The sequence below is a fragment of the Muntiacus reevesi genome, chromosome 1 (genome assembly GCF_963930625.1).
Source record: "Muntiacus reevesi chromosome 1, mMunRee1.1, whole genome shotgun sequence".
NCBI classification, from domain to species: Eukaryota; Metazoa; Chordata; class Mammalia; order Artiodactyla; family Cervidae; genus Muntiacus; species Muntiacus reevesi.
In genome coordinates, this window is record NC_089249.1 from 84,532,361 (window position 1) to 84,545,190 (window position 12,830).

General features: G+C 43.8%; 1 protein-coding gene across 3 annotated transcripts in view; it reads right to left on the minus strand.

The window, feature by feature from the left end:
• LOC136146659 (uncharacterized) overlaps positions 1-12,830 on the minus strand; it is a 78,090-nt gene that overhangs the window by 9,645 nt on the left and 55,615 nt on the right. The window contains exon 1 of one of the 3 annotated variants that reach the window (XM_065905669.1): positions 801-981. The exons of the other annotated variants lie outside the window; for them this stretch is intronic. The gene's annotated coding sequence lies outside the window, so the exon portion shown is untranslated. Of the gene's footprint in view, positions 1-800; positions 982-12,830 lie in introns of those variants that run through there. 3 annotated transcript variants of the gene reach the window in all.

Here is a 12,830-nt window from a genome sequence, read left to right on the forward strand (position 1 = left end):
GACAGGTTTCAGGCCTCCTCCTTCAGGCTTGGGAGCCTTCACATAAGGACCCCAGAAACACTGTTATAGGCCTCCGACCCTTCCCTTCGAACACAATAACCAAGTCTGCCGTCTATTTTAATAGAGTATCTCCATTTCGCCAGGCTGGTCCAACACCAACCAGTGACACCTTTAATAGTCTTTGCAACTTTCAAAGGTCAACGGCCACAGCTCCAATCTGGAAATCACTGGCGTGTCCACGACCCCCACAGTGACTCAGTGACCTAGACATCACCACCTCACCTGCTGGAGCTCTTTACTTCAGGAACATTCCTCTTAGCTTCGGCTTCCCCCACCCTCCAACAAGTCACTGGCCTGCAAACTCCCCTTTACCTCTCTGTCCATCTCCTGGGTCTCACAGACCCCACCAAACTCAACTCGAATTCAGCTCTCCATCTCGTCCCTACGATGTCCCTTCATCCCAGGACCCTGGGACCGTCCCATGTCCTCGTTTAGTCTCTCCAAGCACCGCCTGGGACACAACCTCTAACAAGCTGAGAAACGCCTCAGTCTCTCCCCACCGCTGGTGGGCAGAGGACGACCCCCCAACCTCCCCCCACAGGTTTCTCTAGACTCAACTCTTAAATTCACAACCTCGGCCCCCACCCCTTTTCTCCCCTCACCCCAGCCCCCCAGCCCTCCGCGGCTTTGGCTACCCCTGCCCTCAAACCCTCTCAAAACACGCGGACGCGGACACGGCCCCCCCCCCCCACCCCCGGCTCCGGTCCTTCCCCTCCCCCGCCCCCTGAGGTGCCACTTACCCCCGAGGCAGGAGTGGGGGAGGGGACAGGAGGAGCGGTGTAGGGGAGGGGGCTTCGGTCCGGGGCGGCTTTCAGCCCCGGGGGGCTGGGGCCGGGGCCAGCGGCAGCGGCGGCGCAGCGTCTCCCCCCGGCGGCGGCAGCGGCGGCGGCGGCGCCGGCCCACTCCCGCAGGCACACATAGGCTCCATTGTCCGCCGGCGCCTCCCCCTTTCCGGCACCCCCCTCCCAGTACCGCCCCTTCCCCCTCCCCTCGGCCCTCCCCCAGCCGCACCGCGCCACGAAAGGTACCGCCGGCCCCGCCTCGGACGCGAGCGGAGAAGTGCCCCCTCCCCCGCTGCTCCGACGTCCCGCCCGGCGGGGGAAGAGGGAACTGCCCCTCCCCACCTCAGCGCAGGGCCCAGCCGCCGGGAAGGGCCCGCCCCCCTCCAAGGGAATGTCACTTGTCCCCCTCCCGAACGCGCGTAATGGTACCAACCCGGCCGCTTCCTCCTCCCCCTCCCCAGCCTTCCCGGAGAGGCACCGCCTCCCGAGCCCCGCCCACCAAGTAGCCTCGCCTCCTCGACCCCGCCCCTCCCTCCAATATTTTACTATGGAACCGCCCACCGTCGGCACCACCTCCTGCTTTGCATGGACACGCCTACCAGGTCCCCTCCCCAGTCCGTCCCCCGGCCAGAGGTGACGCCTACTCCCCACCTTAAAGCGGCAGAGCCCCCCCTTCTCAACTAAAAGAACCTCCCAAAGGGCCGGCGGGGTGGGAGGTGCGGCCAGGGAGGGACTCTTCTTTCTTCCACCTTTATTTTCACGTTCACATTCACCGGACCTCCCCACCGCCTCCTGCAGCACCGGGGAGCAACACGGTGGAAAAGGCGCGGAGGGGGGAAGGGCAATGTGGAATTTGGCCATCTTTGACAGAAAAGAATTGGGAGCTGCCAAAGGAAGGGGTCCTTCCCTCACACTTCCCTACTGTCCTCGTCCCGGCCTAGTCCTCAGTCTTCAAGGAGACCCCTGCCCACCTCCAGGATGAGGTTCCGCCCTAACCCATCCCCTCTTCCCGTCCCTGGTCTTCACCCTCTATCTCTGCACTGCCTTCGCTGTTGCCGGCTTTCTCCCCTCCCAAGAGTGCAGGCCCCTTTCGGGGTTGCACTCTCCTCCACCTTCTCCAAAGCACGTTCTAGCCATGTCCTGCAGACACGTTGGTTAGTGCAGGGTCTCTTCTTCCCTATGGAGCCCGACCCAACCCCACTCACGCATCGCTATCTAGAGCCCATAGAGAACCTCTGCCCAGATCCTAAAATCGCTTCATAACCGCTTTTTAAATCACTCCCCTGATTTTTGGAAGGCCTGTGCTTTGGAGAGCTCAAACCCCAGGCATTCCGGCACTGCCCCCTGTGAAGTGAGAGGGTAACCCATTAGATTGCACTTTTCTCAGAAGGAAAAATGACGGCATCATGGTGAGCGCATGTTGCTGAATAAAGCTCAGATTCCGACTACTCCTGTTTTATCTTTGTGGCCCTTGTTGCTGCTGTGCCCAGCTGCTATTACAGACCTGTCTGCTCCACAGCCCTCCTCAGAACACACGGTTTAAATCTCTGTGTTTGTGCTTTGTAGAGTCTTGATCTAAGATGTTTCTGTAACTATGTGCACTGGCCCCACAGCTTTTCTCCGTCAGTTAAGTGAAGACTGCCTGTGTTATACTGTACTTCGTATTCTCCCTGAAGATAGACGGAGGCAACATGGCCAAGAGAAGTAGATTAAAATTTTCTTCTGTATTTACTTCCATCACCAAGTTTTAACCAGGTACTTATTTCTAAGAAATGTTAGTTTCCCTGTCTAGAAAATAGGAAACGTTCCTTGTGGCAATTTTTTAACGAATGGTGCTGGTGGTAAAGGATGGTACATCCTCAGTTGTGTCTGACACTTTGTGACCCCATGGACTGTAGCCCGCCAGGCTCCTCAATCCATGGGATTTCCCAGGCAAGAATACTGGAGTGGGTTGCCATTTTCTTCTCCAGGGGATCTTCCTGACCCAGAGACTGAACCCTCATCTCCTGCATTGGCAGGCAGGTTCTTTACCTTTGAGCCACCAGGGAAGCTCAAAGGGATGATATCAGGAGAGCCCTAAATGATAAAGCTTTTGAAACACTTTAAAACTCTGGGCTGGTCATCTAAGTTTCTATACCATGGCTCCCCAGCTTACATTCTATGAAAAACTGTTTTTTTCATAGCAGATGTTTTCTCCTTGTCTTATGTTTTGACTGAGCATGCTGTTCTGTGCTTAGTTGCTCAGTCGCGTCTGACTCTTTGCGACCCCATGGATTGTAGCCCCCCAGGCTCCTGTCCACGAGGATTCTCCAGCAAGAATACTTGAGTGGGTTGCCATGACCTTCTCCAGGGTATCTTCCCAACCAAGGGACTGAACCCAGGTCTCTCACATTGCAGGCAGAAAGAAAAAAGGCAAAAGCAGGTATAAATATAAATTTAAGATCAATTGAAGGATTCCTAATGGAAAAATATTACAATGCTTTTCGTCAAGTTTTAGTGATAGAGTATTTGATGAAACATAGTAAGGACCTCTGTAAAAAAAAAAAGTAGGAGGAAAATCAGGTCTGGACATATGAAAAGATAATTAAATCCAGAAATATGCAAGAGGCATTTGCAATTACTAAGGTAGATGGAAAGAAGGGATTCACAGACTTATCTGTAAGAGAAAACCACTACTAAAATAAACTCTGGGCTAGGGTGTTCCAGACCAGATCACCTCTGCCCAGAAAGGTAAAAAAAAACAAGCTCATTATAACAATAATACACATGCAAAAAAGTCTTAACCATTTTACAAGGCCTTAACACCCTCACTTAACTATATATGTCAAAGTTTAGAATTATTTACTGAACCAGAGGAAAAAAGCAAATGAATATTAAATGTGCAACACCAGGCTAAAAGAGCAATAATACTGAGAATTTAAGCAAACTGAAAGTCATGAAATTCAAAGGTTAGAGACTCCATAGTAATGGTAATTTAGCTACATTGCACATGGGATAGAAATGCATTTAAAATATTATTTACTGTAATGAAATAGTTTATCTATTTTTATTAGTTTTTTTCCTCTGAATTTTCTAACTTCCATGCATCTCCATCTCACTTGAGAAAGAATTCTATCTATTTTACTGGATAGGGCTCTAGCATACTGTTTATACATAAATACTAATTGATAATGATGAAATCATTGTGAAAAGCATCCCTTAAATAAAAGCTTCAAACTGTTTATCTTGCTGTAGAAATTCTAAGAGAAATCATTTTTTTTTAAATCCAAATGGTAATATGGTTAAAAATAAACGCTTTCAACACTAAAGAGATCTGGGTTTGATTTTTTACTTTCTGAAATTTGCTTCTCCTAATGATGATAAGCACCCACTGTGATACAAACATGGATGGTATGTCTGGCTTAGTTCTTTAACTAATCACCACACCTGTTATTTGTGTGGCACTAGTCTTTCTTTTTTTTTTTTTTTTTTTAGGACTTCCCCGGTAGTTCAGACGGTAAAGCGTCTGCCTACAATGCGGGAGACCTGGGTTTGATCCCTGGGTCGGGAAGATGCCCTGGAGAAGGAAATGGCAACCCACTCCAGTGTTCCTGCCTGGAAAATCCCATGGACTGAGGAGCCTGGTGGGCTGCAGCCATGGGGTCGCAAAGGGTCTCTCAGTTGTGTCCGACTCTTCGAAATGCTTTTGTTCTCTCAGCTTTTGATAAACATATACCTAAATTTCTGGGTTGGGAAGAACCATGTCCTATTTTACAGATGAGAATTCTGAGACATAGAAGTTTCACGACTTGCCAAAATTATGCCCATTTTTAGGGACTAGAATTTAAGTCCAACACTCTACAGCACTGTTCTAACCTCCGAGGATTATTCACTCCTAACAATATTACTATTGTAGGAGAGAATATTCGATAATAAAATCAAGACTCAGAAAGGCTGAACCCACTCAGTCAGCTGGTGCTAGGGTGAGAAGCATCTTGCTATTTAGTTCAGAAGTCATGTCCGACTCTTTTGTGACCCCATGGACTGCAGCTCACCAGGTTCCTCTGTCCATGGGATTTCCCAGGCAAGAACACTGAAGTGGATTGCCATTTTCTTCTCCAGGAGGTCTTCCCAACCCAGGGATCGAATCTGAGTATCCTGCATTGCAAACAGATTCTTTACCACTGAGCCACCCAGGACAGCAAGAGTTATAAGAGGCCCTAACAAATTCCTGGCCTTGGTCAAAGTCCTTAGTTTGTTCATGATTTCTTGCTTCTTAAACTGTTTCTTACCAATTTATCTGGGCTTCCCCAGTAGCTTAGCAGTAAAGAATCCACCTGTGATGCAAGAGCCACGGCTTTGATCCCTGGGTAGGGAAGATCCCCTGGAGGAGGGTATGGCAACCCACTCCAGTATTCTTGTCTGGAGAATCCCATGGACAGAGGAATACTACCAAGATAGTCATTTATGACTGAAAATGAGGGTTTAGAATGGGACAGCATCTTGACTTGCATAGGTACTGCCCAGTGCTATAGTAAAATAGTCAGAAAGGGATTTCTTGTTTAGGCTGCCCATGAAGGAGATTTCACCAGTCCATTTAAGCCAATGAGAAGTTCCAGAGCTTCATCCCTGCCAGGAATATTGAGAGCTAATTGTCCTTTTCATAAGGAAGAAATCAAAATTCCCATCTCCTTCCTTCCTGCAGCTCCACCTGGGGCCATTGGCACTCTGATGTGAGCTTGGGTCTTGTTCTATGTCCCCACATATCTGCTTTCTACAACCCGGGCATCAGAGGCACTCTATCTGCAAAAGCTCTGACAGATCTGTCATGTGACACTCATTTCCCTTTAGAAGGTACCACCGATGTTTCTCCTTTATTTCCACACTCAAACCTACAGGGTTGTGCCTACTACCCTCATTGCCTGCCTTCTGGAAGCCAAGCTTTGTGACACCCAGCCTGCAAATTCCTAAGCCCTAATTGATCAATATAGAAATGCCAATTCCCCTTCCCCAGCTTTCCAGTTTAGCCATAGTCCATCATGGCTCAATGAGAAACAACCTATATGTTCCACGTGCTCTACCCATTTCTCCCCTAGATCTCTTGGTCTTCAGGTGGTTCTTCACATATGTTCTTACAGTCTCATGTCTCCTTTCTTCTTCAGTTTCCACTAATTTACTATTTCATTTTTAAAATTCTTAACCTCTTTCCCAAGAATAATTCTCTGCAAGTATTTCTACTATTTAATTTCATTTTCTCCTGCTAGACATTTCTCCAGGAATTTTGCCCATCACACACACACACCTATTTTATTTTTCCTGGGTTCTGCCTTCACTACTAAAATCTTCCCACTTCCCACATCAGTCTCTTCCCAGCTGCTCTGGAGTTGGTACCTAACTACTGCAGCTTTGACCTCACTTCCATGGTTTGAGTCCAGGTTGCTCTTACTAGCCACACTGCCTTTTGGATTCCTTGACCACCTATCATTCCAGCAATTGAAATTCCTATGGCTGAGATGTACCCACATTTGTTTTCACTCCTGGGCTGGCAGACATTACTAGAAAAAAATCCCCCATGAAACCAAAAAAAAAAAAAAAAAAAAAAGATCTCAATCAAATTTCAGGTGATGAAACTTCAATCGAACTTTATTGGATTTTACTTGGCAATCCTTTTATGCATCCTTATTGCTTCCTATATCATTTCCTACAGCAATTATTCCAAACTTTGTCTCCTACTTCTCCTACACTGCAAGACCAACCTTGTCATCTCATCTCAGCTTGGAAGGGTTTTGCTCAGTTATCCGTCTCTTTAGAATCTTTAGTAAAATCTGTCTTACACAAATACTCTTTCCCCCCCTTTCTTTTCATTTCCAGTTTATCTAAAGGGTAACCTACATTCTCTCCCATCACAATTCCTTTTCTTCCTCTGTAATTAACCCAACCATTTAACCAAAATCCTTTCTCCAATATGGCCAAACCTAATCACCAAATCCATCCAATGAATATCCTTTTTTTACTCTCTTACAGTCTGAACTCCAAGATACAATGATATTCTTGTTTTGTCTAGCCCCCATCCCCCAATTTTATTGAGATATAATTGACATACAACATTGTGTAAGTTTAAGGTATGCACATAATGATTCAATATATGTATATAATGTGAAATAATTACCACTTAACTTTAGTTAACATCCATCACCTCACATAGTTACGATGTGTATGTGTGATGAGAACTTTTAAGACCTACTCTCCTAGCAACTTTCAAATATACACTACAGTATTGGTTATAGTCACCATGCTGTACATTACACCCCCACATCCTATTTATCTTATACCTGGAATTTTATACCTTTTTTTTTTTTTTTTTTAATTTTATACCTTTTGAATGCATGTGTGTGTGTGCGTGCTCAGTCATGTCTGACCTGCCAGGTTCCTCTGTCCATGGAATTTTCTAGGCCAGAACACTGGAGTGGGCTGCCATTCCCTACTCAAAGGAATCTTCTGGACCCAGGGATTGAACCCACTTCTCCTGCATCTCCTGCATTGGCAGGCGGATTCTTTACCACTGAGCCACCTTTTGAATACCTTCATACCTTTCCCCCAACCCTCTACCCTCTGCCTCCGGTAATCACCAGTCTGTTCTCCGTTTTTGTGAGTTTGGGGTTTTTTGATTTCACATATAAGTGAGATCACACAGTATTTGTCTTTCTCTGTCTACCTTACTTCACTCAGGATAATGCCCTCAAGTTTCATCCAAGTAATGGCAAATGGCATAACTTCGTTTCTGTGGTTGAGTAATATTTCACTGTATATATATAGCATATTTTCTTTATTCATTCATCTGTTGATGGATACTTGGCTATTGTAAACAGTGCTGCTGTCAACATGGGGGTGCAGATATCACTTCAAGATCATGATTTCATTTCCTTCTAATGGATACCTAGAGGTCTGTCTTCTTTATTGACTTAAATACATCCTTTACGTGAACATTTCTTGAATGTTCCTTAAACTCCTTGGTGTTTTGATCTTTTGTTTCTCCACTTCTCCCTAGGAGTTATCTCTCTTGCTCTCCTAACTTTACCTATCACCTCTTTGCAGTTGATCAACACATTTGCAGGTCTAACACAGGCCTCTCTTGAGCTTAAATCCTGCATTTCTATCCACTCAGCTTGCCCATGTAGGAGTCAGTTTAACACATCAAAAAACAAACTCACCATCTTTCAAAATTATACACTGTCTCTCAATTAGGCTCGAAATTTTGGAATAATCCTGACTCAAAATTTCTAGCTGCTATGTATTTTACTCAACCATCAGTGTTCACAAATTCCTCCTTAAATCAATTTCTTGTTTTCTGTTCCCAAGTTGGGACTGTTATAATAGTTTCTAAATAGACACTCCTGCCTCCAGCTTCTCCTCTCAGTCAATTCTCCACGTTCTTCCTAAATAGATCTTCCTGAAAGACTTGTGTGTGTACATACATGTACATACATGTGAGTGTGCATAATCATTTGTGCAGCGCTAATTCCTCTCTAATTATTTAAGCCCTACTTGTTCTTCTGGGCCCAACTATCCTAACATCTCTACAATATAGCATAGCAGGAAAAACAGTGGCTTTAGAGTTACCAGGACCTGGATTTGAATATTAGACTGTATCTTACTGGCCAAATAACTTCAAACTTCATAGAAAAAAAATGTTATTTTCTTTATCATTAAGTTCAGTAGTAGATGTTTATATTGCCTGTTTTAGAACACAGCTTAGATATGCAAGTGTTTAATATTAATAGCATGTGTACATGCATGCTAAGTCACTTCAGTCCTGTCCAACTCTCTGACCCTATGAACTGTAGCCCACGAGGCACCTCTGTCTGTGGAATTCTCCAGGCAAGAACACTGGAGGGGGTTGTCATGCCCTCCTCCAGGGGATCATCCAGACCCAGGGATCGAACCCATGTCTCCTGCAGCTCCTGCATTGCAGGAGGATTTTTTACTGCTGAGCCACCAGGAAAGCCCAATAATAATATCATCTACCTTTTGTTGTAGTTGCCAGTCCTTCCCTATGTCCTGAGAGCAGAATCTTACACCTCTTTGTGTTTCAAAGTCGTTGAGTTATTGCTACATTTATTGAGTATCTACTAGATGCTGGGCATCTTGAGGGGAACAAAAAATGAATCAGGCACACCGTTTTGTCTTCAAAGTATAATCAGACTTATGTGGAAGATTCATTCATCCAGGGGGCAGGGAAGAGAAAATGTCTAATTTGCCAGGTACTTTGCAAAGTACCGAAGATTCAAATAAGAAGAGGACATGTTCCCTGACATTTGAATCTGGGAGCTATCCAGTTAGGGATACTGATAAGCAAACATTTATAATCAAGTATAGTAAATACCGGTTCAATCCCTGGGTTGGGAAGATCCTCTGAAGCAGGGCATGGCAACCCACTCCAGTATTCTTGCCTGGAGAATCGCCATGGACAGAGGAGCCTGGTGGGCTACTGTCTATGGGGTCTCAAAGAGTCGGACACGACTGAGTGACGAAGCACAGCACAGCACATAGTAAGTGCTAGGATATGGATACATACCAGGCATTTGGGGCACACAGAGGCGGCATATCTAATTCAGACAGGAGAGTCAGGGGATGCAATAAGATCTGAGCAGAGTCTTAAAAAGTGTGTAGCAGTCAACCAGGCAAAAGACTCAGCAATGAGCAAAGGCTTGGCTGTATAAGAATGTATATAAATAACCGCAATATAAGATAGAAAGTAATAAATAAGTGGCAGAGCAGAGGCAAAAAGTGGCAGTCAAGAGGAGGTACATTCTTGGGAGCTGGGTGAGGTGAGCAGAAACTGCTGTGTGGTAGTGGAGGCATTTGAAGCAATCTGAAGGGTTAAGGGGTCAAGTTCAGACGTGCAGTGGGGCCGATGCCTCTTTGTCTTCTGAGCGTTCTGTGCTGTGCCCTGTACAGAGTGGCATAGGTCCCTGTTTGCTGTGATGATGGCGATGATTATGATGATGGTGGTGATATCTAGGTTTTTATCATGAAGTTGCCTCTTCCCAGACTAGTTTACAAGGGGAGAATCATGAATCAAAAAAGCATTTCTGGGTGGAGAGCCTCTCAGTCAGACTACCTGGCTTGAATCCCAGCTTTCCATTAGAGGGCTGTGTGACTTTAGAAAAATTACTTAACTTCTCTAGGGTTGAGTTTTTTCTTCCATAAAATGGAGTAATGATAGTGTATGGAACAAATGAATGACTGCATATAGACATGTAGGAAGAGTGCCTGGCACACTGTAGGTACCCAATAAATGTTGGTTATTAGTATTATTATTTTTTGATGGTTATTATTATTACATTTGTGCATCTCTGGATTATCCACAATGGGGTTGGCCTTAAGAGAGATTTTAGGAGCACTGAAAAGGCCATCTCCTCAATACTTCACTTATTGTCACATCACATCTCACTCACTGGTATCTCTTCAACTCTCCTAATACAGTCTTTTAAATTCTGTCATTAGACATTCATACCTTTGGATTTGAGATGTCACTTTCCCAATACCTTGGGAAGGGACATAATAAGGGGTCAGCCCTTTTTCACTTTAAAATTTTATCTGGCCAGAACTCTGTCCTTCTTAACTGCCAACAATACTGAGGAAATACGGAGAACAAAGAAAAGGCTAATGCTGAAGCTTGGAGATAGTTTTTCCTCAGAAACTCAAGCTAGAAGGAGATACTCTGAGGGCTTCCCGAGGACAGCAGGTCCTTTGGGATTGGAAAAAGAGGTGAGATAGCAGAGGGAGACCAAGAAGTGATGAGGAAAGCAAAAAGAAGGTCATTCGTGTCAGTAAAGACGCTAACAACAAACAGTGCTGATCTTCACTCTGGAACTCTTCAGTCACCACGCCTTTCTCCTCTCTGTGCTGTGTTTTACAATAAACAATTTTTCTCAGGACAAATCTTCATTCATATTAATGAAGGAGACCATACAGGTGATCAAGAAACCCCTGGTTTTAAATTTTCATAACGACTTTTACATGTTTGCTTTCTGTGTTATCAAAAACTAATAAAACACCTACTATCTGTCTTAATGCCAAATTAAGGAGAGTGAGAATTTCATTAGAGGCTGAAGAAATAGTCCCTCTCAGGCACCATATAGTCCAAATGAGGAAGCATAAAAATTAATAACAACTAGCTCCTAAATTGTATAACAGATATGACACAAAATTCTAGACTTGTAGGGAAAAAAAAAAAAAAAGCAATGAGTAGAGTTTGGAGTAGCAAGCAATAATCTGAAGGATTAAATTGAACTGGGCCTTGAAGAATAGGTTTTGGGCAGTTGCAAGAACGGTGATGACCTCAAGGGAAGAGAGACAAGGAGCAAGACACGGACTAAAAGAAGCACAGCACATGTCCACATGTGTGGACAGAAAATGATAACAGTAAAGGTCATTACCAACAACCATGATGACAGCTGTCACTTATTGAGCATTTAGTATTTGCATGTGCCAGGCACTAAACACTACATTTATATTGTCTCATTTGATACACATAATAACGTCATGAGATACGAACTGTTATTCTCATTTTACAGTTGAGGCGCCAGATGCTTCAAGGAGTAAGTAACTGTCCTAAATCATGCAGCTAAGTGGGAGCTGAGTTTAAAACCCAAGTCAGCCTGAGGTGAAAGCTCTTAACCAGCCCACACTACAGCCTCTCTTCAGCACGGGTGTTAGGAAGCAATGGGGCATATGATTGGTTAAATAAGTTGGGAATTCATTACACAAAATATAATTTAGAGAAAGCATATAAGAAGGATACACGGTAAGTTTTTTAAAAGGCCAGATAAAATAAGCTACGAGGATATATTGTACAACATGGGGAATATAGCCAATATTATAAAATAACTATAAACGGACTATAGAAAAAGAAAGTGTTAGTCTCTCAGTCGTGTCCAACTCTTCTCGAGCTCATGGTCTGTCTATGGAATTCTCTAGGCAAGAATACTGGAGTGAGTTGCCATTGCCTTCTCCAGAAATGGAATATATGTAACCTTAATAATTATGAATCACTATGTTGTATGCCTGTAACTTATGAAATATTATACAGCAACTATACTTCAATAAAAAGAGTAACCAAGACCTTAGTATTAAAAAATAACATGCTTACTTTTTCTTCATATCTATTAGTAACTTTCAACTAAAAGATTGTTCATTCTAAATAAAACAATATTGTAAAAAAAAGGTAACATGCTTAAAAATTTACATCTTTTTGATGAATAATTTTATAATGTTATTTACTAGTAGCCATTTAACAAAAATATGGGTATCTGAAAATACTAACAAATATTGCATTAGATGTCTGTATTTATCAAAACAGAACCAAAGTAAGCATGTTGCCATTGTTGTTTATTTGCTAAGTCGTGTCTGAATCTTTTGTGACTCTAAGGACTGTAGCCCGCCAGGCTTCTCTGTCCATGGGATTTCTCAAGCAAGAGTGCTGACATAGGTTGTCATTTCCTTCTCCAGGCTATCTTCCTGATCTAGGGATCGAACCAGTGTCTCCTGCATTGGTAGGCAAATTCTTTACCACTGATGTATATATGTGTTTATATACCTAAATAATCAGAATTATATATCTTTATTAATAAAAAGGTCACGGTGTACTGAACACTGCTTATGGAACAGGCATCTTCCTTACAGCATCATCCTGAATGTGATTTATAATTACACCCATTTGATAGACGAGAAAACCCAAATGCAGAGGTTAAAGGACTGCCCAAGCCTCACAACACTTAAACAGCACATTCCAGATTTGAACGCTAGGCTGGTGGCAACACCTGTGCCCCTGCTACTAACCTACACAACCTCTCTCCTGAGCAAGGGGAAAATTGTGTAAAAATAACACCACTGCAATTTACATTGTGTCTTTCAAAGCATTTTCATATTCATAGCAACAGCCAACTCTTATGATAACCACGTGATAAGGTTCAGAAGATATCTCCATCATAGTGAATAATAATA